This window comes from Rhinopithecus bieti, unplaced genomic scaffold (genome assembly GCF_001698545.2).
Source record: "Rhinopithecus bieti isolate Rb0 unplaced genomic scaffold, ASM169854v2 scaffold_13262, whole genome shotgun sequence".
Lineage (NCBI taxonomy): Eukaryota > Metazoa > Chordata > Mammalia > Primates > Cercopithecidae > Rhinopithecus > Rhinopithecus bieti.
The window spans coordinates 3491167-3501239 of record NW_016808004.1 but is presented as its reverse complement, the minus strand read 5'-3'; the positions used below and the strand labels follow the sequence as shown (position 1 = coordinate 3501239).

The 10073-nt window shown below is 40.0% G+C and overlaps 1 long non-coding RNA gene across 1 annotated transcript; it reads left to right on the top strand.

The window, feature by feature from the left end:
* The first annotated feature begins 4978 nt into the window (after nt 1-4978).
* On the top strand, nt 4979-9641 carry LOC108537485 (uncharacterized). The gene is made up of 4 exons (XR_001887824.1): nt 4979-5258; nt 5339-5492; nt 6755-6856; nt 9007-9641. It is a non-coding gene; the product is annotated as an uncharacterized LOC108537485 (long non-coding RNA).
* Nucleotides 9642-10073: the final 432 nt, after the last annotated feature.

Here is a 10073-nt window from a genome sequence, read left to right as displayed (position 1 = left end):
AGCCTCCTGAGTAGCTGGGACTACAGGCGCGTGCCACCACGCCCAGCTAATTTTTGTATTTTTAGTAGAGACAGGGTTTCACCATGTTGGCCAGGCTGGTCTTGAACTCCTGAGTTTGTGATCTACCCGCCTCGGCCTCCCAAAGTGCTGGGATTACAGGTATGAGCCACTGTGCACGGCCATAAAGTTTTTTTTTTTCTGTAATGTTTTTGGTTTTCTTTTCTTTTCTAGAAAGAAATAGGGAGGAAGGAAGAGAGGAAGGATCTGAAGTAAATCTGATAAAACTTTGTAGCAGACACCAAGGTGTTTAAAAATTGCTATGTGTTTTTCTTTATACTTAGAATATTTCAAACCAAAAAAGTATTTCATCCTTGTAAACAATGAGGAAAATACACGTAAGTTTTATAAAATGCAACCCTCTCATCCAAAGAAGATTAATTTTAACATTTTGATGTATATGATTCCAGACTGTGCCATACTTTCATTTGCCTATAAGTCCTATATGTAATATGGGTTGGTGCTTTTTGTTGTTTTTTTTTTGGGGGGGGGGATATTTTTTGAAGAAGCCAACATTTAAAAAAATATTCTGTTTATAAGTGGATGACTTCGAGGTTTGCTCTTTCTCTGAGTCTGCGTTGGCTCGCCTTCCTTGATTTATGACGTTTTCTCACAGTTCCACAGTCCTGTTTGCAGGTGTTGTGGGTTATTCTTCACCCTACTCTGTCCACTTGAGGGCTATCTCAGTCCATTTCAGATCTGAGACTGGACGGAGGCCGACACCCGTTTCCAAGCCAAGTCTCCCTGTGCGGCCGACGTTCACCAGATCACCCTCCCTCTGTGAAACGAGGTATCCTAACGGCACCCCCTGACTTTCTGACACCCTTCATACATTTGTCCCTTAGTAGCCACAGTATTCCCCACCGGTGGATTCAATCAACCAGAAATCGAAAATAGCCTTTAATCAATTGCATCTGTACTGAACACGTACAGACTTTTTTCCTTATCATTATTCCTTAAACAACACAGTATAACAATTATTTACATTGCATTAGGTATTAGAAATAATCCAGAGAAGATTTAAAGTACACGGAGGATGTGCGTAGGCGATATGCAAATATTACGCCATTTTATATCAGGGACTTGAGCATTCCGGATTTGGTATCAGCAGAGGTCCTGGAACCAACTCCCCCAGGCATGTGGAAGGAGGACTGTGTCATTCAGGAAAAAGTACAGTCTTCTGTGGTGCTGCCCCAGCTCCCCGCCTTCACCACTGCGCCTGCGCCTCCGAGAGCGGACTACAACTCCCGGGATGCACCGCGCCCGTCACCGCCCTGGCAGCCCGACTTCCTGCCGGGCGTTTCCTGAGACTTAGGGCTCCGCCCAGTATGGGGAAAGTTTAAGGTGGTTGGGCAGTTGTTTGTCGGCTGCTTGGGAAGGTATTGGGAACAGCTTATGTTTTTCTTTCACAAAAAAGCAGCAGGCACCACAGAGAGAGACGGCTGTCTAGGTTTTTGATTTGCACAGACCTTGCTTCTCTGAACCGGGAGAGAGGTGTTTGCCCCTCACTGCGGGGGCCCAGCACAGGGCTCCTGCTGGCTCCTGTCCTCGGTCATCTCGTCCTTGGACTTGTGGGAATCCCTCCCAGAGTGTGCGATAGGCTGACAATCCTGCGTGTTATTGTTGTGGTGAATGTTTTCTCTTTAAGGGATTTTAGTGGGAAATTTAGAGGAACGTAGAGGAGGCTGTTGGGTATTTTACCCTGCGTGCTTCCTTTAGAGGCTGTTCTGAGCTATGGACTTTGTAATCCTTGGACCCGGGATTCTTACCATGTTCTTTTCAACTGGTTTTTGATTCTTACCATGTTCTTTTCAACTGGTTTTTTGTTACTGTGTTTGTTCTGAAGACAGTGTCCTGGGGGAATGAGACTTCTCCTTAACGCGCCGCTTGACTGACAGACACCCTTAATGTATGTAATTCATGGAAAACTACAGTCCCTACTTCACCCCCCCAAAAAAGCAAAACATCCGAGTTAGGGGTAGGTCAGATTGAGATACAACAGGTTGAAGAGTGAATGGTGGCTGGAAGGTGAGCAGTTAGAGATGATTGTGAATTCCTTTCCAGTATATTGTTAAGAAGGATAGGATGGTGGCTTGACACCCAGCTCTGCTATTTATTAATTCTGTTATCTCTTACAGGTTAGTTTCTCTTTTTGAGTCTCAGTTTCTTGTCTGTAAAATAAGGGTGATATTGCCTGTCCTCCCTGCTTGACAGTTTTTGTGAAGGCAGTTCAAAATAAAGTGTGTCAACATAGTTCCTAAACGCCACAGACTCCCAAAAGTCAGTGAGTTGGTAATCAGTAAAGTGTCCGGTGTAATGAAAGGCCAGGGCCGCTAGAAATGCCATTCAAAAACAGACCACATCTACAGAAGACCTTCACAGTAACACCTAGATTAGTGTTTGATTAAATAATTGAATTAAATAATAATAATAGTAGCCTAGGCAAATTGACACATAAAACTAACCCTCATACCCCAGAAAGTCTTTGCTCAAATATTATGTTTTCATATTTAAAATTGCAATCCTACACACGTGCACACCTTCCCTAATATTCTCTGTCCCCCTTCCCCTATCCTGTTTTCCTTTAGCATTTGTTATCTTTGAGCCATCCCTGTATTTCGTATCTCTATGTTTATTTTCTCTTTGCCTTCTCTGGAATGTGAGCTCCACATGGGCGGGGAATTTTTGTCAATGTTGTGAACTGATGAATCCTCAGCACCCAGCACAGTATCTGGCACACAGTGGGCTCTGAAGAAACCTTTGCCGATGACCGAATGAAGCATTAATGTGAGCACTCAGTAAATATTTTTTTCGAATGAATTTAGAGCTGGAGTTCATCATGAGATATTACTGAACAGCCTCAGTAGGAAAGAAGTAGGAAAAGGGTAGAAGATGGCAGATTATAGGAAAAAAGAGAAAAATTTCAGAGTTTGATATGTAAGAAGTCGAAGAATTAGCAACGAAAGAACACAGACTTGGGTGTCAGTTCCCTTTACCCCTTACTTAGCTGTGTAACTTTGGACAGGTTGGCTGATCTCTTTGAACCTCAGTTTCTTCGTCTGTAAACTGGGAATAGTAATACTTAGCATGTAGGATTGTACCAGTGGTGAAAAATTGATGCATATAATGGGCTTAGCATAGGGCCTGGCCCATAGTGAGTGTTTATTTAAAGAGGTGGCTGTTGTCATCATCATCGTTATTATTCAATATCAAAGTGGGGTAATTTATAAGAAATCATAGAAGTGTACTAAAAGTAAAATTTTTGAATTTAAGTCTAGCCTGTGGAGTTGGGATGTTAAAATCTGAAACAATGTTAATACACAAGTTTGGATTGTACAGAGTCAGGGCATAGTCCCTTTCCTGCCGGGTCCTTTTCTTTTGTTTCAAAACAGAATGAAAATCTTTTCAGCATATATAGCCTATAAAACAGAGCAATTGACATCAAATCCTTCAGTTTGCCCCAAGCTGCCACTTAAAGTGCAGGGTTAGTTGGTTCCGGGTCAGAGGTGCCATTCATTTGCTTTCAACTGATACGTGAGCGAAAAAGGACACTCTTCGCTGCTGATGTTCTGCTCACCAGGATTTTTGAGATGGTTGCTTTGGACAACAAGAGATGTTAGGTTCCCGCAAAGTTCCAAAAGACACTGACTCAACTCCACCATAAGTCTAACCTGTCACCGTAAGTAAAGCTGAAAGTATAAACCTTCTCACCATAGTATATGCTATAGTATATACCTTATCACCATAAGTATAGCTCAAAGGTTTCCTAAAAGATCCCAAGGAATATACACTCACACAGAACCCTCCATATGTCATGTAGCTTGCATATCAATACAATTTCTGGTGTTCTAACAGAACTTTTGGGATTGGTCCCCTCTGATAAATGGTAGTTTTCCTGATATGTGGGTTGTGTGTTTATGTGAAAAATGCGAATTCTGAAAAAGTGTGAACCTGGTCATTCTCCACGGCATTATGCCCAATTTTAACTTCTTGCGAGGAGGCATTTGAAGTTTGGAAGAGAAGTAGATTTCATGTAGAGGAAAGATGAAGGACGGATGTTCGAGGTTTTTCTTCTGGTTTTTCTGTTTCCTGTAGTATCTGAATATAGCTAGTTACAATATTTCATGTTTATTTAAGAAGTGGGCAGATTGTGAAAAAATAGCTGCAGTGTTTGTTCTGAGTTATGATCTTGTTTCTTGGTTTCTGTTTTGCTCTGTTGTTATGAGAAATAAACGGGAGGGAGAGCCATAGTTTAAGAACGATAGATTCTTCCAGCAGTTCTTTTGTGACTCAAGGCCATTCCTCACAGAGGACTGTGGAATGCATAGTAACATTCTTTGAGTGTCATTCAATTCAGGATGGATGGACTTTGGTGGAGGACAGCAGTCACCTCAACCTTCCTTCAAGAGTACAAGATATTTTCTTACGTAAATGTTAGAGATGGAATCGTGAAAGTACCACTATTTTGTGCTCTGTTTCCCGAATGGAAAAAATACTGATTTAAACTGAATTAGTCCTTGTTCTTCTGTGTATTTAGGTTTAGGCATGCTTATAATAAAGAATTTAAAAAATACTTTCAAATTTATTATTTATTTTTATTTTTTTGAGGCAGAGTCTCACTTTGTCACCCAGGCTGGAGTGCAGTGGTGTGATCATGACTTACTTCAGCCTTGACCTCTGGGCTTAAGTAATCCTCCTGTTTCAGCCTCCCAAGTAGCTGGGACACACAGGTGTGTGCCCCCATGCCTAGCTGATTTTTTATTTTTATCTTTAGTAGAGGTGGAGTCTTGCTATGTTGCCCAGGTTAGTCTTGAACTCCTGACCTCAAATCATCCTCCCACCCTGGCCTCCCAAAGTGCTAGGAGTGCAGGCATAGGCCACTGTGCTCAGCCCAAATTTATTATTTTCAAATTAAAGATGTACCTAATTGATGTCCTGTCCAAAGCATTAACATATCTTGATAATCCTTTCCTAACAGGAGCAGCCCAAGATAAAACTGGGTATGACTCTACCCCTCGCTCTTTTTGTTTTGAAGGTAGCATGTCCAAGTCTACGTTCTTTCTGATAATGAATGCATCTGGCAGAGATGGAAGCCTTATCTTCTGTTATTAACATTGTTTCACAGCCTCAGATCAGTCACTGCACAACTCCAGGGGGGCCTACACATCAAATCGTGATTTTTTTCAAGGAAGAGGCCATGAGTATGTATTCTCATCAGGTTCTTAATAGGAGAGGGGGATAATTCAGGTTCTATTTCAACATTGCTCTTTTTGTTCCTGAGGTATGTCAGCTGAGGTCACTTTGTAAGGAAAATTGAGATTGTGTTCCCAAGATTCCAGCCACTTCCCAGGGACACTGGCTCAGTTCTTGTTCTTACCCAGTTCACTGTCTCAGCTTCCAGAGGACAGAACCTTACCTCACCAGATCCTTAACAGGTATCTTTTTCTGCAACTCTAGCTTCCTCCCACATTGCTTAGTTTCCCCATTTTTTCCCAACTCATCTGGAGTCCTGATTTTTTTTTTTTTTTTTTTGAGATATGGTCTCGCTCTTGCCCAGGCTGGAGTGCAGTGGCATGATCTCGGCTCGCTACAAACTTCGCCTCCTGGGTACCAGCGATTCTCCTGCCTCAGCCTCCCAAGTAGCTGGGACTACAGGCGTGTGACACCACGCTTGGCTAATTTTTGTATTTTTAGTAGAGATGGGGTTTCGCCATGTTACCCAGGCTGGTCTCAAACTCCTGAGCTCAGGTAATCTGCCTGTTTCGACCTCCCAGAGTGCTGGGATTACAGGTATGAGCCATGGCAATCATAGATACAGGTATAGATTGAAGGTATTTTTTTTCGTTCAGCAAATGGATATCTAATTGTTTCAGAATCATTGGCTGAAAAGATGATTGTTTTTCTGCAGGATTTCTGCAGGATTTCCTTTGTCAAAAATTAGTCATCCATGTATGTGGAAACATTTCTGTTCTTGCTGTTTCATTAGCCTATTTGTCATCTCTATGCCAAGATAACACTGTCCTGATTACTATACCTTTACAATAAACCTTCAAATCAGGTAGTGTTAGCTCTTCAACTTCATTCTCCATTTTAAAAGTTGTTTGGGCTGTTCCAAGTCCTTTCATTTCCCTGTGAATTTAGAATTAGCTTTTCAATTTATATTAAAAATCTTGCTAAGATTGTAATTGGGATTCTCTTAAATCTGTAGATCAGTAGATTTAATTGACATATCAACAATATTGAGTCATATACATGCATGCCCATGAATAAGGTATATTTCTCCATTCATTTAGGTCTTTAATTTCTCTGGTAAAAATTTCTTCACTAGGACATCAGAAGCACTATGCATAAAACAAGTATTGATAAATTGGACTCACCCAAATTAAAATTCTGCTGTTAATTTTTTAAGTTAACTTTTATTACTAATATTATTTTGATGGACAAATCATAATTTTATACATTTATGGAGTACAATGTGATACCTTGTATATGTATACAATATGAAATGATTAAATCAAGCTAATTAAACATGTCCATCACCTTGCTTACTGTCATTTTTTAGGGTGAGACATTTTAAATGTACCGTGTTATTCTGAAAAATATAATACATTATTATGACTATGGTGACCTTGCTGTGCAGTAGATCTCAAAGTCTATTCCCCATCTCTATCTGAAACTTGTGCGCTTTGATCAACAGTTCCTCATTCCCTGCCTCCTCACTACCCTACTGCCTCAGCTGCTGGTAACCATCATTCTATTCTCTATGTCTATGAATTCAACTTATTAGATCCACGAAGAGGTAAGATTATTCAATATTTGTCTTTCTGTGCTTGTTAATTTCACTTAGCATAATGTCCTTCAGATTAATATATTTTGCCGTAAACAACAATATTTTGGGGCTAAATAATATTCCATTATGTATATACACACACACACACATATATACATATATATGTGTGTATATATGTATATATGTGTGTGTGTGTGTATATATACATATATATATATCTCACTTAAAGAGACACTCTCAAGAGAATAAAAAGACTGGGAAGTAATGTTTGAAAATCTTATCTGTTAAAGGATTGGTATCTACGATATTAAGAAAACTCTCAAAAGTCAACAATAAGAAAGCAAACAACTCAATTGAAAAATTAGCAAAAGATTTGAACAGACACTTGTTCAAAGAAAGCTTCTGGATGACAAATAAGCACATGAAAAGATGCTCAACTTCATTAGTCAGTAGAAAAATGCAAAATTTTTTATGTGTATACAATTACAGGCACAAATGCAATTTTGTTATATGCAGTGATTGCATAGCAGTGAAGTAAAGGCTTTTACAGTAACCATCCCCGAATAATATATATTGTACCTATTAAGTAATTTCTCAGGGAAATGCAAATTAAAACCACAACGAGAAACCACACCTATTGGAATGATAAAAATAAAAAAATCTGACTATATGCCAAGTGTTGTTTGGATAGGGAGGATCTGGAACTCATACACTGCTGGTGGGAATATAAAATTGCGCAAATACTCTGCAAAACAGTATTACAGTTTCTTAAAAATTTAAATGTACACCTGTCATCTGATCTGGCTATTCCATTCTCATATTTAGCCCGGACAAATAAAAGCATGTGTCTACACAAAGACGAGTACTTGAATGTTCATAGAAGCTTTATTTGTAATAGTCCCAAGCTGGAAATAACCCAAATGTCCATCAGCAGGTGAATGGATAAACAGACTGTGGTATATTTAAATAGTACTCAGCAATAACAGGGAGGAACTATTGGGGCATGCTGCAACATGGACGAGTCTCAAAATTATTATGCTGTGTGAGACAAGCAAGGCAAAAAAAAACATACATATTGTATGACTTCACTTATACAGATTCTACAGAATGCAAATGCATGTATAACAACAGAAAGGTGCTCGGGGAAGGAGGGGCAAGAGGGAGGGATTTCAAAGGGACCCTAGACAGCTTCCAAGGGTCATAGATATGTTCATTATTTTGAATGCGATGATGGTTTTACAAGCATCTGCATGTGCCAATACTTATTAAATTGTACATAGGATATACTTTCATCCCTCAGTACCCATGGGGGATTGATTTCAGGACCCTCAAAGATAACATTTGCATATAACCTACACACATCCTCCCATATACTTTAAATCATCTCAAGATTACTGTATTAGTCCATTTTCATGCTACTGATAAAGATATACTCGAGACTGGGTAATTTATAAAGAAAAAAAGTTTAATGGACTCACAGTTCCACGTGGCTGTGGAGGCCTCACAATCATGGTGGAAGGTGAAAGGCATGTCTTGCATGGTGGCAGACAAGAGAGAATCAGAATTAAGCAAAAGAGGAAACCCCTTATAAAACCATCAGATCTCGTGAGACTTATTCACTACCATGAGAACAGTATGTGGGAAACTGCCCCCATGATTCAATTAACTCCCACCGGGTCCCTCCCACAACATGTGGGAATTATGGGAGCTGCAATTCAATATGAGATTTGGGTGGGGACACAGCCAAACCATATCAATTACTTATAGTACCAAATACAGTGTAAATGCTGTGTTACTATACTGTATTGTTTTGGGAATAATGACAAGGGAAAAAATCTGCACATAATCAGTATAGATGCAACCATCCATTTTTTTGTTTCAAATACTTTTGATCTAAATTGGTTGAATCCATGGATACAGAACCTATGGATATGGAGGCCAATTGTATATAGTTTATTATATATCAATTACAGCTCAATAGTCTTTCTAAATTAAAAAATGTAGCAAGAATAATATACATCTTCCCATCACCCAGCTTCAATACTTTTCAGCATCCTGCTATTCTCTTTCAAGGAGTTTTTCTGTAAAGGGGAATGGAGAGATGGTCTGTATCTAGAAAGAGATGTGGAATCACGCAATAATTTTTGTTTTTTATTAAGGTGGGAGACGCAACAGCACATCTATATGCTGAGGAAGGGTGAGGACAAATTGATGCAAGAGTAAGAGGAACTTCTGAGAGTCCTTGTGTGGGCAGGACCAGCAGGGATGGTGTCCTGTGTGCAAAGGCAAGAAGGGCCTGGGGGGAGAGGACAGCTCATCCAGACCAGCAGAGAAGACAAAGACATGAATAGCGTTTTCTTAGTATCCCACACAGACTCTTTGTTAATGATGGTGATAATATCAATGACTACAACCATAGAATAGTTAATAGGCCTTTGTATTCATTGACAAGATGAGTCACACAAATCCAGCAGTACTTGAGTTTCTTGGATGAAGTTCTCAACAAGGACACTGGGAGGATCTTGTAGGTACAGATTTCTCTGTATCTCCAGCTAGGAAGGAGTGATGGACCCCCCAACCCAACTCTCCTTTGAAGTAATGCTCACTTGGTCTGAATTGGAGTGATCAATTGGTAGAGATGACAGAAAGTCCTCCGTCTGTGTATTCAGTGGAAAATTATACTGCCATTCTATTTTTTTTCAGTGTTAATGGTATTCTCATAAACAAAAGCTTCCGTTCCCTGTCCCCTTGTTGGTACCACCACCATTACTCTAATCACCATTACCTATGCAACAAAAATAGCAGTAACTACCATTTAATAGGTGGTCCTGTCTGAGGCCAGGAAGTCGAGGCTGCAGCACTGGAACTGGGTGTCACTCCAGCTGGGTGACAGAGTGAGACCCTGTCTCAAAAGAAAAAAAAAAAAAGGAGAGCTGGGCTCTACCATCTCACTTCTCTTCACAACAGCCCTGTGTGGTAGTGTATGACTGTATCAGCCCCTGTTAACAGTTGTGGAAAATTAGGCTTACAGAATAAGGCTACTGCCAATTGTCACATCTCAGAAGCATCAGAGCCAGAATTGAAATCTAAGTCCAGGTGACTCCAAAGTCCTTGCCCTTAACAATAATTTTCTATCATACCACTTCCCTTTCTGAGTGAGAATTTTTCCTGGCAAGAGTAGATATATGCATGTTTTCCCTCCAGTGCTCATTTATTATGAAGACCA